Consider the following 5398-nt stretch of genomic DNA (forward strand, 5'->3'; position numbering starts at 1 on the left):
CCCCACTCCTCTGCTCTCCTGTCTTAGTTACGTTACTGCCAGGCACGTTCTAAGACTCTTGTCTCATATTGTCCCTCCTAACACATTAAAAAAGCAAACCTGGAAAACCTTTGCATATGCTTTTATTTTCCCTGCTATAAACACTATCATATGATGGACAAGGACAGATACTCAGCCCTCTGCTGCCTGGGTTTGAATTCCAACAACGGACTTGGTAGCTTTGTGACCTCAGGCATTTAAATCCCTTATGCTCTACAACTCAATATTTTCTTCTGGAAACCAGGGATAATAGTTCCATACCTTCAAGTGTCATGGTGATGGTACCGATTTTAAAAAGCCTGGCATGTGTTCCCAGTACCTAGCAAGGTGTCTGGCAGAAAGCCTGGCATGCAGTAGGTGCTCAATAAACGTCGGGTTACTTTGAATGTGTGGACTGGTTGCACAGAGGCTGAGGCCCATGGCTTCATAGGGTGTGACCTTCTGTAAATTTCTCTCTCTAGTCCTGGATTTCGTGGATATGAAACAGTGGTTTCCAAATTGAGATCTTCCTAGTTCCAAAATCCTGTGAGTTAGTAGACATAACATAATATGTGATTTTATTACTCGCTAGAGTGAATATTCAGTGAAGCTCAATTTTAGTTCTCTTGATAATCTCTGGATTTTTGCTCTTGACTCTGATTCTTCAAATATTTTCTGTAAGCAAGCAGGATATAAATAGAAACAATATCCCAACTCCAGACTTTGTGATTATAAGCTCATAGTAATCTTATTAATAGCTGTCAGTCTTTAACATCCTTATTTTCCTCCCCTTGAAGAATATCCATAGTAACTTAATAAATCTCTAGATTCAGGGGGTATGGGTTTGTGATAGTTAATTTTGTGTGTCCCCTTAGCTAGGTTCTGGTGTCCAGTCTGGTCAAACCCTCGTCTAGGGTATTTTTTAGACATGATTAACATTTGCAGTCAGATGGCTTTCAAGAAAGTGTCTTCCATGATGCGGTGGGCCTTATCCAAGCAGTGGAAGGCCACTGAGAGGAAAGACAGGTTTAGGGATAAGAAGGAGTTCTGCCTCCACACTGAAACAGAAATCCTGCTTGAGTTTTCAGCTTGTTGGCCTGCCAGCAAATTTTTTGCTAGCCCCCACAATCATGTGAGCCAATTTCTTAAAATAAATCTCTGCTTGTATATATCCGGTTCCATTTCTCTGGAGGGCCGTGACTAATACAGCACTCAAACAGGTCAGCTCAAGACATAGGAGGAGCGTGCATTCATTCACTGGTTCTTCTGGCAGAATAACTTACAGGTATGCAGCATTCTGAAGGGCATTGGACATGATTTGTAAACCATCACAGGAAGCATGATGGACTCAAACTGTATGGTTCCCTGAAAATGCCCCGTAGAATCTGATTAAGCAACAAGGAAATTAGTATTATAGGAGCTGGAGACATACTGTGGGTTTGGTGAGACAAAGGCCCCCTTTCTAGGAACTCCAGCGGCTACACTCTTCCGAGTTAGAAGATGAGACATTTAGCAGAATGTTCCAAAAATGAGATCTTGACCCATGTGACGGCAGAGATGGACCTCAAGGCCATTACGCTAAGTGAAATAAGCCAGTCGCAAAAAGAAAATTCTGTATGGTTCCACTGGTATGAGGGGCCTGGAGTAGTCAAATACACAGAGGCAGGAAGGATGGTGGTTGCCAGGGGCTGGGGGAAGGGAGAATGGGGAACAGTTTGGGATGATGAGAAAGTCCTGGAAACGGATGGTGGTGAAGATTGCACGACAGTGTGAATGCAATTGATGCCACTGACTGTATGCTTTGAAATGGTTAACACTGGTAAATTTGGTAGAAATGGAACACTTTAGAGTATATGTATTTTATTACCACCCCCACCCCCCCGCCAAAGCTGCATAGGCTTTTCTAGGGCAACGAGTCTGGGAACTTAACATTGAGACTACTTCAGGATTCCAAAATCTTACTTTTCATTCTTTGGCCCCTAGCTTACCCAGCACCTGTCTCCCCAGCATCACCAACTGAAGGCATTCATTTAGACAGGAATGTGGCCACAACCAGGACAGACCCATAGGTGCCTGGAAGGACAAAATGGTAGTTGCACTGGGAAGCAGAAAAAGGAAAGCCAGGAGAGCTGGTGGAGGGCCTTCCTTCAAGCCACAGCACCCCAGATCCTGCTTTCCCATCCTCTCCACCAGTCATCTTAGAGCGAGAGGACAGCAGAGCCTGGGGGAGGTGAATGCCAGGCCCGTCTGGGTTTCTGAGACCACACTCCCCCATCCGTAAGGGTAGGGCCCAGCCTTCTCTCTGTCACCGAGCTGCCACCTCCAACATCAGGCAGTCAGGACGACCATTCTTGGGGCACCTCATTCTCACGTCCTTGGGGGCCCAGGGGAAACAAGAGCCTGCAGCTTTCCTGGTGGGAGACAAAGTATGGTGGCCGTGGGAGATGGAAGGTCAAGAAGGAAACGTAGGGCAGATTCCCTGGGACCTGCTGTCCTCTCGGCAGCCATCTGCAGCTGGCTGGGGCCGGAGCCACATTTTCCTGCAGGCTTCTCACTTCTCCCAACTAGACATGCTGCCCTTGACTCAAGACCGCGGTTAAATACCTCTAAATAATTAATCGTTCCCTTGAACTGGTGTTCTCTGCCTGCTTATGCTTTTCTGGTTGCTTTCGCTTGTCTTTTTCCTTTTTGATTCAAAGGTGGTATTAATAATTTATGAGCAGACGTGTGGTCACATACACTCACGCTCACACGCAGAGGGAGAGGAGGCCCCTCCTTTACTCCGCATGTCAAAGTCAATATGAGGGAAGCTAGAGCCTCCCACATCAGGCTCTTTCCTGCCCTTCTTGGAACAGAAATGAGGGTCAAGTCTATGTATAGGTTTGGCCCGACTCAAACTCAAGAGCTTTTTATTCTGTTCAACAACGTTGACAGGCGCTGGGTCCCAACAGACTTTAAATAGAGCAGTAATACATTCTGTGACAAAGAGCACCGAGGGGGAGAAATTAGGAAATGGAAAATGGAATGCTATTTTTTTTTATTTAGCCAGGACTTCAAAAGAGGGGGGAGCAAGGTAATCTAATAAGTTGGTACCAGGAGGCAGAGTTGCTGGAGGAGAAGGCTCTGGAACGTTTGCAGTCCTCGTTACTGAAGCAGGTGGCCCCAGAAAAATGGGAAGCAAAGTAGGATGGACCAGGCACAGGGAATTGCTGGGGAACGTTTTAGGTGGGCTGATGAGGAACGTCCCAAGGAAAACGGGAGCGTAATCACGGTGCAGAATGCCCCATTTACAAAATGTCTGTGGGGACAGATGAAAAACTGATAAACGGGATTGCTCTGAGAAGGGGAAAGGGACGGGGGACGGGACAGGCAGGAGATCCACTGTTACCTAGAGTGTTCCAGAACCTTGAATATTTGTGGCACTATGTGTATTACTTTCGTACAAAAACCAGGAAACACATAATGATGTGAGTATACGAATTGGGGGCAGGTTTAAAGAGGCTTACTTGTGGAGAAGGAAGAGAAGTCAGAGATGCACAGCTTGAGAGAGGACTTTTCTTCTGTTCTGTAAATATTTTGACAAAATAACTCTTATAAAGATGTAAAGCAGAGTTCCACAAGGCGGCACTGTACGATGTGACTTTGTTTGTCAGTCAAAGATGGCAGAATATCGGCCATTTCACATAGTCAGACCCAGGATTTCTCCATCCTGGCACTGTGGACGTTTGGATACTATTTTGCTGCGTTGTAGGGGTGATCTATGTGTTCTGGGATGTTGAGCGGCATCCCTGGCCTTGACCCACCAGGATGCCGACGGCACCTTCCCACGTGTGACAATCTTTCATGTTTCCTATGTCTCCAGCAGGACTGGCAACCCAATCTGGGGGACCCAGTACAAAACACAAATGGGGGGCCTCTTGCACAAAAGTATTAAGAATTTCAAGACTGTGACAGCAGAGCATTAAATCAAGCGTGGGGCTGAGGGCCCTCCTAATTATGGCGCCCCATTCGACTGTGTGACATATATCCATGAGGCTAACCCTGGTCTCCAGACATTGCCAAATGTGAGAACCACTGGTTTGCTCTAATAGACTTAGGTCTTCTTAGACACATACTCTAAGTCATAGAAAAGTCCATCTTTTTTTTTTTTTTGAGAGAAAATGCACATTTATTACAAAATAATGTTTATTTCATGAGGAGGGCAGAAAAATAACACTAGGAGCTACTACAAAGGTTCTGGAGCTCAGTCTCTGAGGAGTGAGGTGAGAGGCTTTTGCTTTGCTCTGGGAGCAGAGTGTCCTGAGGCTCTCTGAGCTCAGGGGACAACTGTGGTACACAGCATTCAGCAGGTACACGGCTCCAAAAGCCCAAGGAGCCTACATGGTCCGGACAAGATGTTCTGGCCACGAAGATCAAAGAGAACCTGAGGGCAGCAGGGAACTGCTTCTGAGAAGGGCCAGGAAGGGACAGCCTTGCTCCTCCCGACACTGGAGTGTGGGACAGTCTCTCAGGCTGAAGGTCGATGGTCCTGGTTCAGAAGATGTTGCCCAGTGGACTTATGCTCAGTTTGTTGCCCAAATGTCTGTGCTGAGGAAAAGTGGCAACCTTTCCCAGGACAACCTGACCCACCAATTCTCACTGGTGTGGTCAAAGACCGGAAGTATCTGTGGTCTCAGCCCACGAAGGGCTGCTGGCTGAAATTTTCGTACTTCCAATCCAGTCCATACTGGAGAAAGCCATCAGGGTGAGGACCTCAAGCAGCAGCTCTGAGCCACAGAAGAAGAGTAGATGCCGTTCCTGATGGCTTCCAGGCGGAGCACGTAGGTCTGACGCGGAAGATAATAGGAGGTCATCCTGGCAGATGGGAAGGTCAAGGCCATATTAACACCAAGTGGCATCTTTTGTTGGCAGAGGTTTCCCTTTGTACCAAAAAATAGTCAAATTCCTTCAACTCCAAGGTAAAGGAGAAGCATCACCACATCTATCACTAGATTGGCTGTTGGATATGGTAGCAGGAGAGCTTCATACAGAAATATGAAGAGTTCCCGCAAGAAACAGGTAACATAATACCACCTGTTCAGAAAGAAGAGGATTTCCAGTGATGGGGGTGAACGCCAGCCGTTTCCCTCTGAAAACTCACTTCCTGGCGCCATCTTCAGTCCCCAAGGAAAGTGTGTTGGCTGCTATAGCTGCTCCCAGAGCCTCTTTTATTATTATTATTTTTTAAAAGAATAAAATTGAATGAAGTCTTAAGAAATGCTATAGCAGAACGTCAAGTACTAGAAAGTTTGGCTGGCAGCCAGATCGGGCCTGCCATCTGTTTTTGTAAATAAAGTTTTATTGAAACACAGCCATGTTCATTTGTTTACATACTGTCTGT

General features: G+C 46.4%; 1 pseudogene; it reads right to left on the bottom strand.

Moving 5' to 3' along the window:
• Positions 1-963: 963 nt before the first annotated feature.
• On the bottom strand, positions 964-5171 carry LOC123802387 (transmembrane protein 216 pseudogene; annotated as a pseudogene).
• Between the last annotated feature and the right edge of the window lie 227 nt (positions 5172-5398).

This window comes from Ursus americanus, chromosome 28, assembly GCF_024610735.1.
Source record: "Ursus americanus isolate L20-20 chromosome 28, mUrsAme1.1.p, whole genome shotgun sequence".
Classification (NCBI taxonomy): domain Eukaryota; kingdom Metazoa; phylum Chordata; class Mammalia; order Carnivora; family Ursidae; genus Ursus; species Ursus americanus.